Genomic DNA, 10,792 nt, shown 5'->3' on the forward strand with positions numbered 1-10,792 from the left:
AAAAAAAGGGATTTACTCTAAAAGAGAAGGGTCCGAGCCTCTCCCCATTCTCTTGGACGGTTATCTACACCTCTATCATACCCTTGTATCTCATCACTCTTCTACAAAAACGAGCTCATAAGGAAATTTGACCAAAATACCCTTATTTCACAATTTTGAGTATTTTCAAAAGAAAAAGGCCTTAATGTAGCCAGAGATCGACAAAACTCTCATATACTCATTACCAAGGCCTCATACACTTGAAAACTAAGTTTTTTAAGTGTTCAAACAAGAATGGGATTGAAACGGAATCCAGAAAGGCGAAATTTCAGAGAAAATAAAGGGAATTTAGCTTAAACAGGGAAGTTCGAGTTCATAATTTCAAAAAGTAGGACCAAACACGTATCTATATCCTTCTCTCAAGCCGTGACCATGCCTATTAAATCTCATGGTATCTCTCATGCCAAATAAAATCAAGCTCATAATGGTTTTTGACGAAAATATCCTTAAGTTTCAAAGATAAGTATTTTCTCTAAAAAAAGAGGTGTTTGATTGGTAACATGCTCTCATCATAAAAGGTTCCGACTCCAAAAAATATATGCATGCATTCCAAGCCTCGTAAATCCTTTCTAGATTGTCTGAAGGAGTCAGGCGCGAACAAAAGAGAAATTAGGGTTTAGGTACAGTACAAGCCTGAATTCAGTATTTACATGGGATAGGAACTCCGTAACTTCAAAAGTAAATGCCTATCTTTCCTCACGGCTCTTCACCAACATCAAGGACATCCAGGAAGCCGTTTCAAAACTATCTCTTCCCCACATACTCGCCTGTACGAACTCGAAAGCTCAAGGATGCACAAAGAGAAAAAATTAGGGTTTTGGCCAAGTAAACCCTAATTAAAAAATTTCATTCGCTCAAGACAGAAATTTTGTCTCATCAAGACTTCATTATCATGTCATTAGTTTCTAACACAAAATCCCATGAAGTTCCAAAGTCCAAGATCGATTCCAAGATCAGAGTCATAACAATAAAAGACTAAACATCAATTCGGGGACTCCGCAAGTCTAGAAGACCGAGTGGATTTTGTTTTTGTATTTGAATGATTTGTCACCATTTATATACTCATCATAGAACAATCAAGGTTCTACTCTGAGTATGGGACTTAATGTAGATGGTGAAATTTGGATAAGGGCCAAAAGCATCATTTCAAGACCATAAACAAAACTCAATCCTCACGGTAAAGATTAAACCCTTGGTCCTCAAGGAACCAATAGCCACGATTTCTAGTATACGTCCCCGCGAGACACTGCTGGTCATGATGTTGTGATTCCTAACGCATATCCTCGATGAGATACTGCTGGTCACGTAGGTTCTGTAGAGCGTAAAACGTCCTCGACAGACTTATGAACCAGAACAACCACAATTCCAGCATGTCTTCGTGAGATGCAGCTAATTGTGATGCCATGATTCCTAGTATACATCCTCACGAGATACTGTTGGTCATGTAGGCTTTGTAGATGCGTAAAAACATCCTCGGTGGACTTATAACCCATAGCAGAGACATACATGTCTCTTGTAAGCACGACTCATCCTATTTGAGATCAAGCACTCATTCCTAGTACATCATCGCGAAATACGCTGGTCATGTCTAATCTAGGATCTGACTCGACTTACTGAGGTTTCTGAATAATTTCTAGGACATCCCCGGGAGATACACTGGTTTTTCTGCCTTTGGGCCCTTTCGGCAGATTCCTAGAACATCCTTTTGAGATACACTGGTCAGCCGGCCCCATAAATACGGACACAATTGATTCCCAGAACATCTCTGCAAGATATGCTGGTCAAGACAAGTGAGCCAAAGTCTCACAGAGATATTAATCGGGCGTAAAAAGCCTTTTCTTTCTCTTCAGGACGAGTCCCAGCTGACTACAGAGAGATTTGGATCCGTTTGCAAAATCTCGGAGAGATTCACATCTCTCTGCAAAATCTCAGAGAGATTTTCATCTCTCCTCAAAATCCTTGGGAGATTCATATCTCTCCTCAAAGCTCGGAAAGATTCTCATCTCTTCTACAAGCTAACTCCGGACTAGACTATAGTTGAACCCCAATCAGTCTCCCACCGATTCAAGGTACAGTTGTACTCCTACGCCTCTGATCCCAGCAGGATACTGCACACTTGATTCCCTTAGATGATTTCACCTATAACTAAGAGTTGATACAACCCAAAATCGCAGACTTGATAATAAAGAAATCTGTCTCACAAAGAAAAGTCTATCAAATGATAAATCTGTCTCCCACAGAAAAACCCTAGGTTATGTTCCGTCTTAAGATATAAAATCAAGGTGAACAGGAACCAATTGATAATCTGGTCTTATATTCCCGAAGAACAGCCTAGATTAATCAATCACCTCTCAAAAATTCTTCTTGACTACACAAGCGGTTTTTCGAGGAATCACAAACAATGAGACGAAGATGTTTGTGACTTATTTATCTTTCCTATCGGAGAACTCTCACGATTTCAATCCAATCAATAGATTGTACTCGTACGATAGAAGATGCAAGATCAGATCACGCAACTACGATAAAAGTAGTATTGGTCTGGCTTCACAATCCCAATGAAGTCTTTAAGTCGTTAACCTGGTTTTAAAGAAGAAAACCAAAGGTTAAAGGATAATCGACTCTAGCGAGCGCACTAGTATCACAGAGACGTGTGGGGATTAGTTTTGCACAATGCTAGATGTCTCCTTTATATAGCCTTCAAATCAGGGTTTTTCCTTAGTTACAAATCAATCCATATTCACCGTTAGATGAAAACCTGATTTCGATTCAAGCTAATATTTCTCAACCGTTAGATCGAAAACTTAGCTTGTAACACACACTTGGGTAGACGTTTACTGGGTTTGCGAAAACCATGCCCAAACGTGTACGTGTATGTTGGTTCAACATAGTAACCCAAAAGGTTAACCATATAAGCAATTCATATTAACCTAGTTCTTCTTCACCATAACTAGTTCAATTGACTCAAATGAACTAGTTAGAGAGTTTTTCAATTGCTATGAGATCTTATGTAACTACACAAGACACAATTGAAACAAAGATGATTCGATTCGATGAATCGCCTCATGAACTTTATAGCCACGGTTTGCATAAAGCATTCATTAATAATTGAAGTTTCATGTTCAGAGCACATCTTTAGATCATAACCACTTAAGCTCACAAACAAGTTCGCGGACTTAAGGCAACCGACAGAGTTTTCCAAACTCAGCAGAAAATCTTGGCAAAGAAACTTCTGCCAGTTCGTGGACTAGGTTCGCAGACTGAGTTCACGAACAAAACACGTAAACGAGTTTTTGGAAAATCCCAACAGAAATTCTCAGCAAGAGAACTTCCGCCAGTTCGCGGACTTGGCAAAGCCAATTCCTCCGGTTTCTCTCAATCAACAAAGTTCGCAAACTTCGGATTAAGGAATACATGGTTATGTAATCTAAACTCTCATTCCAATCATTGAGACATTCTCAGAGGACGTTATATAGCCGTTATTCACAGACCGTTTCACGTCATAGCAATTCTCAAAGTAATTGAAACTTTTCATGACTTTCGTCACTAGGTGAAGATAAACTTGATCAAAGCGAAACGCTTTACCAACACACGATTTCGAGAAAAAGATAAGTAGTGAATACTCAGCTCGAAATGTCAAATGTGTATGATCCAGTCTATATAACAAACAACTTTTTGTCTCATAAGAAGTAGGAGATAGAATAGATAAACTTTTGAGTGATAGATAAGTTCAAGTCTCCACATACCTTTTTGTTGATGAAGTTCCACGGTTCCTTGAGTAGATCTTCGTCGTTGTATGATGAATCGCCATGAAGTCGAGACTTAGCTATAATAGACTAGAAATCAAGACTCATAGTTTTGATCACTAACATTGACAAACATGCTTGATTGATGTAATTTTGTAGTGGTAAGTAAAGTGTTCGTTTCTCGGACTTGTTGAGATTCGATTTTAGACTTAATATAATATGTACAAGGAAATCTGTCACAGTATCGAGAAGTACTGAGATTCAGGATTCCACCAAATTCCATTCATGTGACTCAATTAATAACTCCAATCAATTATAGCTCAAATATTAAAAATATGGACTCTTATTCTATGCCAAAAATAGATTTTTAAAACTTTAGATGTAAATCACAAGCATGGTGTATCAAAATATCTTACGTCTAAGCATACACCATCAAACGAAATCACAACTAATTAGTGAAAATCATGAATCAATTAAAATAAGTGCAAAAAGTCATAAAGAATTATTAAAATTACCACATGCATGAAATAGGGTTTCTTCCGTCATCCCAGTGTTGGGGTTTAGCTCCTCATATTAATCATGATCTCAAAATACATATATAAAGCTCAAAAGTTGATTAAAAGGGAGTAAAACAATTGAACAGAAAAATCGCAACAGAAATAACTGTTGCAAAGGCGTTGTTCACTGTTACAAGAAGAACGATATATATGAAGTGTTGTTGAGACTGCAGCTGTGACCCCCACAACTTTGTCGTAAATACTGTTGAAGAACGACTGTCTTCAGACGTCCGTTCTTCGTGTTCTTCAGCAGCAGCAGCAGCAAAAACAGAGTTTGATCGAACTCTGATTTCTTCTTCTCTGGCCCTCCTCCGGTTCCCAAACTCTCGACTCCCCTTCTATATGACCCAACCAATCTATTTATATCAAAAATACCGATTAAATCTCTCCACAATCTTCCAAAATCTCTTCCTTTCTCTTCACGACAAAGTTGCTGCAATTTCGTGTTTTAGAGTTCCTACGCGTTTCTGAGCTTTCCTTTTGATTCTAAACTCTTCCTTAGATATATATGAATCTTTGGGAAGGTTTATAGCTCTTTAGTCTCTCTAGAATTTCCTAAAACAAGTCACACACGTGACTTTCCATATTTTGCTGTTGAGGTAAAAACCCCTCGATTGAGCCCAAGTTAATCGTTTCCAACACCCATATTAGATTCTTAGACCCATAAGGAGTCTATCCTATGAAAATCAGAGGTTTAGTCGACCTCAAACTCCTCCAAATCACGCACAACAAATCTGCCAGAGATGTTTCTCTTTTCCCGCCAATTTCAAAATTCAAAAGGTGAAGGTGACCTCCCCCTAGTAATTAGGTTACCCCTTATCTAGGGTGTTGGGGTCCGCATAACACTTGTCCCTTGGGTGCCTTTAGTAATTTTTCTGGGATGTTTTCAACACTTTTTCGGGGTTACTCCGGGGTATTTCTGGGGTGTCTCTGGCATACTGCTGGGGTGCTTCTGGTACGTTATCTACGGAGGTTCAAATGCCACATTTTTAGCCAATTTCTCCGCAAAAGCTTATTTCTCCAAAAACACCTACAAAGACATAAAATAACCAAATAAGTACAAAATCGAGCACTAACAATATATACAATTGGGACAAATTAGACACATAAATGCGTCTATCAAATACCCCCAAACTTATTATTTGCTAGTCCCGAGCAAATCAAAACTACAAAATAAAATCCTAACTTACTGTCGCAGGCATCGTCGATTGCATTTAGCGTACGCAATAAGCCTTTAAACCCCTAGGTGTCCCTAGTGGCCGAGTTATAGTCTCGGGAGGGCTTACTAGAGATATACCCACAAAACCTTAATATTCCAGACCCTAGCTATCTACAACGAACCTTGGAAGGCACTAAAGAATCTCCTTGGTTGGCATACTTATTGACTACAAGAGGAAGTACCCTGATGCGAAATTCCAATTGTTGTACACGAGTTTGCACTCAAGCATACTAAAATTCATATATAAGTCACAGAGCTCTACTCAGATAGTTGCACTATGGACATCATATTCAGAGTCAAATTAATCACATGGATAGATCAAGAAGATGGATATAGAGAAAAACATAGATGGTTTTGATGTTTACTAGGTGAACGGTGTTTCTCATATCTGTCTGAAGGCCTCCGCCAAAATGAACCTATCCTAATGGACTGAGATACTAGTCTGACTAGTATCAACACATTGGCATATACAAGGGAACCAGTGGTCGATAATCCTAACTCTATGTCACTCAGCTGGCATATACAAGGGTACCAGTGGTCGACTTTATTGATTTTATTCCGGCTGGTCTGGTCTCAATTTTTTTTTCTTCTTCAACTTTTTTTTTTCTTCTTTCAACTTTTTTTTTCTTTTTTTTTTTGTATCTCAATCACTCTAATTCACCCTAGCATTGGTAACAACTTGAATCGTGATCCCCACCTAATCACTTAGAGAAACATAGTTTAATAACAAAACAAAATAAAAATAGAAGTGAAAAGGACTCAACGAGATATGGTGAAAGTATCATGTTATTTCTAACACCTGAGCTCTGTGCTTTTATGAATAGACTCTTTAGATGTTGCCATCTAATCAGATTGGTTCCTCAACTCCTACAACCAAAATGCTTCCATCCACTTAGATTGGTTAGTGCAATACTTAATAGGCATAAATTTCTAGGCTCTACGAGTTTATTTATTGCAACTAAAAAGTTTCTCCCATACCCCCAAACTTAAATCTAACATTGTCCTCAATGTTCTAAAGATAAAATTAAAAGCACGAACAAGGAGAAACTGTTACCATTTGAAGCAAAAGAGTTAAGGAAAGATATTACCGTGTTGCATGAGATTGTGTTACCTCCCAAGAAGTGCTAAGTTTAAAGTCCTCAGCCAGACATTGGAAGATTTAGTCACCTCATAGAATCATATATTAATATCCGGAATAATTGTGGGTCATCGAAACCAAATAGAGCCATCACGAGTAAAAGAAATCTGCAACATGCCAAGAAAATCAAATAAAGCACACCCTTGTCTAGTTTCTTGTTTAAGACAACTACATCTAGTTGTGTTTCAGGTTCAGGTTCTATAACTGGGTCTAGATAAAATATTTTCATGGGTTGCGTTTCCTCATAAGTTAGATCTGAATGTTCAAGCTTAAGAGTCTGGAAAAACTCAACTAAAAACTTAGTAGCACACAATAATAACCTGAATAATTGAGGATCCTATAAGTCAATTAGATTTGACTCACACAATCGACCACAATGAAACTGGCGGTCAATCTTAATCAAATGTGTCAGTTCTATTTTCCTAAAGTACTTAGGCTTAGTCTCAAAACTTAATATCGACACATTTGAAAATCATACATTCCCACATTTGGAAAAAAGTATTTGGTGGGAAAACAAAGTCAATCTGGGTATCATAGCCTGGTTCAACCACATCAACCAGAGGATGGGCTTCTAATAACTGAACTTCGTTATGGACATCACTAGGTTCAGGAAAACGTGTATGAAGATAATCTTGTAAAATGGTTGAGGAAGATATGTCAAGACCCAAGTGAGGGACCTTTCTAAGAGTTAAATCACATGGAGAATGATAATCACCCCCAAACTTGGAGTTTTGGGTGTCTCTAGATAGACTATCTACAATTTCCCTAATTTCTAGATCATCAGAATCATGAAAATGGTCAATTGCTTCTTCTAGGTTATACTCAGGTGATGCCTCCTCACACATGTTTAAATGCTCTACGAGTTCATCTTCTTCGTCTAAGACTATTGTTTCTAAATCGCTAGACTCTACAATATTTTTCTCAGAATAAACTCGTTCCTCTAAACCATTATCGGCTTCATAATCAAAAGGAAATACTACATCGTCTAAAACGGGGGTATCTCTAGTCAAATCCTCGCCCTTTTGAATAGGTGAATAATTATTAAAATTATTTGGATTTGAACTAGAAATAGTAGTATCATTGTAAAGCTCAATTGGAGTAACAGATTCCTGATCACTATGCCTATATGTGTCAAATTCTTCATCAGCACTATCCTCATCATAATCATTATTATAATAACATGAAAATGGTTGAACCTCATCTAAACAAGTAGTGTTACCAATTTTATCCTCGTCATCTTGATTATGTGAATAACTATATCCATTTTCAAAGGTACTATTGGAAACACTATATTGGAAATTAAGAGCAGTTATTTTCTGGGCCTCTAACAAAATATTTTGAGTCGACTTACATGACTTCCTGATTGAATCTAGGAAAGAAAGTTCACTCGTTGCATTGCTTTCGTCCATAACTAAGTTATTCATTTCTGCTAACTTACGTGTCGACTCAGCTAACTTACGTGTTGACTCTAGTAGAGAGGAATTTTTCTCGTATGACCGGTTGGCGTGTGGATAGTAATTGGGATCACCATGGTATGGACCATAACCTTCAAAAGGCTGATGTTCCCAACCATTATTTACACTATGGTCAAAGTAGTAACGTCCATTTTGAAACTCAGTCTGATATTCGTTGTATTGGCTATTGTAATACCAATTCGACATTCTATTGCATGGGTGTAAGTTGTCACACAAAATAAAACCCACTGACAGGGGATTCGTGGGTGGATAGAATCTTACCTCCCGTACCAGATGGGCGATAAACCGTTGAAGTCGACTCAGGCCACCGACTCCGATGTCAGTGTACGAAACCGAGGGGCCGAGACAGTATCGTAACTGTCGTCTTTCCCTGCAAACAATTGATATTTAATTTTGACCCTTCCTTAGGGTTTAAAAAAAATAATGTCCAAGAATGTCAAAAAAATAAAAATGTCCAAAAAGGAAAAGAAAAATTACAAAAACAACACCCTATTTACAGTTTGTAAAAATAAAACTAAATAACTATATACAAAAACTTCTTTTTCACTCCTTTCGGATTCCTCTTTGCTTTCCTTCTTTGGCGATGCTTTCCTTTTATAACACTTTTTCTTCCCTTGTAGCTTCGCTCCAAATCTGAAAAGAATCGAAAAATACCAAAACGCGTAAAAAAAAGAACAAAAAATAATAAAAATAAAAAGAAACCTAAAACAAATCTAAATACAAGTCCGCGTCGGCGGCGCCTAATCTTGTTGTAATTTTGTAGTGGTAAGTAAAGTGTTCGTTTCGCGGACCTGTTGAGATTCGATTTTAGACTTAATATAATATGTACAAGGAAAGCTGTCACAGTATCAAGAGGTACTGAGATTCAGGATTCCACCAAATTCCATTCATGTGACTCAATTAATAACTCCAATCAATTATAGCTCAAATATTAAAAATATGGAATCTTATTCTTTGCCAAAAATAGATTTTTAAAACTTTAGATGTAAATCACAAGCAGGGTGTATCAAAAGCTCTTACGTCTAAGCATACACCATCAAAAGAAATCACAACTAATTAGTGAAAATCATGAATCAATTAAAATAAGTGCAAAAAGTCATAAAGAATTATTAAAATTACCACATGCGTGAAATAGGGTTTCCTCCGTCATCCCAGTGTTGAGGTTTAGCTCCTCATATTAATCATGATCTCAAAATACATGTATAAAGCTCAAAAGTTGATTAAAAGGGAGTAAAACAATTGAACAGAAAAATCGCAACAGAAATAACTGTTGCAAAGGCGTTGTTCACTGTTACAAGAAGAACGATATATATGAAGTGTTGTTGAGACTGCAGCTGCGACCCCCACAACTTTGTCGTAAACACTGTTGAAGAACGATTGTCTTCAGACGTCCGTTCTTCGTGTTCTTCAGCAACATCAACAACAGAAACAGAGTTTGATCGAACTCTGATTTCTTCTTCTCTGGCCCTCCTCCGGTTCCCAAACTCTCGACTCTCCTTCTATATGACCCAACCAATCTATTTATATCAAAAAGACCGATTAAATCTCTCCAGAATCTTCCAAAATCTCTTCCTTTCTCTTCACGGCAAAGTTGCGGCAATTTCGTGTTTTAGAGTTTCTACGCGTTTCTGAGCTTTCCTTTTGATTTTAAACTCTTCCTTAGGTATATATGAATCTTTGGGAAGGTTTATAGCTCTTTAGTCTCTCTAGAATTTCCTAAAAAAAGTCACACACGGGACTTTCCATATTTTGTTGTTGAGGTAAAAACCCCTCGATTGAGCCCAAGTTAATCGTTTCCAACACCCATATTAGATTCCTAGACCCATAAAGAGTTTATCCTATGAAAATCAGAGGTTTAGTTGACCTCAAACTCCTCCAAATCACGCACAAAAAATCTGCCAGAGATGTTTCTCTTTTCCCGCCAATTTCAAAATTCAAAAGGTGAAGGTGACCTCCCCCTAGTAATTAGGTTACCCCTTATTTAGGGTGCTGGGGTCCGCATAACAATTGTCCCTTGGGTGCCTTTAGTAATTTTTCTGGGATGTTTTCAACACTTTTTCGGGGTTACACCGGGGTATTTCTGGGGTGTCTCTGGCATACTTCTGGGGTGCTTCTAGTACGTTATCTACGGAGGTTCAAATGCCACATTTTGAGCCAATTTCGCCGCAAAAGCTTATTTCTCCAAAAACACCTACAAAGACATAAAATAACCAAATAAGTACAAAATCGAGCACTAACAATATATACAATTGGGACAAATTAGACACATAAATGTGTCTATCATTGATATAGCAACGCATGCGAGGTCGATCGAGCTATGCTCTAACAAATATCTCAAATTGGAACGAGATGGTGAGCTCATTTCATCGGAAGTATATTTTCGTTCCTAAACATATCACGCTTTCGGACCTGGGAAGGATGTTTCAGCGCAACAACGAGCATTCCAACGATTACATCAAGAGGTTCGGGCTATAAGCCTTGGATTTTCATGACCCGAACGTGACTCAACGACAATTGGTGGAGTCATGTATCAATGGTATGATCCCTCTATCGTGCCATACTCGAAAATTTTCACTTTCAAAATTTTTCGGAACTTCACGAAGCGACCGAGCGTTGTTCCA

The sequence above is a fragment of the Papaver somniferum genome, unplaced genomic scaffold, assembly GCF_003573695.1.
Source record: "Papaver somniferum cultivar HN1 unplaced genomic scaffold, ASM357369v1 unplaced-scaffold_154, whole genome shotgun sequence".
NCBI lineage: Eukaryota > Viridiplantae > Streptophyta > Magnoliopsida > Ranunculales > Papaveraceae > Papaver > Papaver somniferum.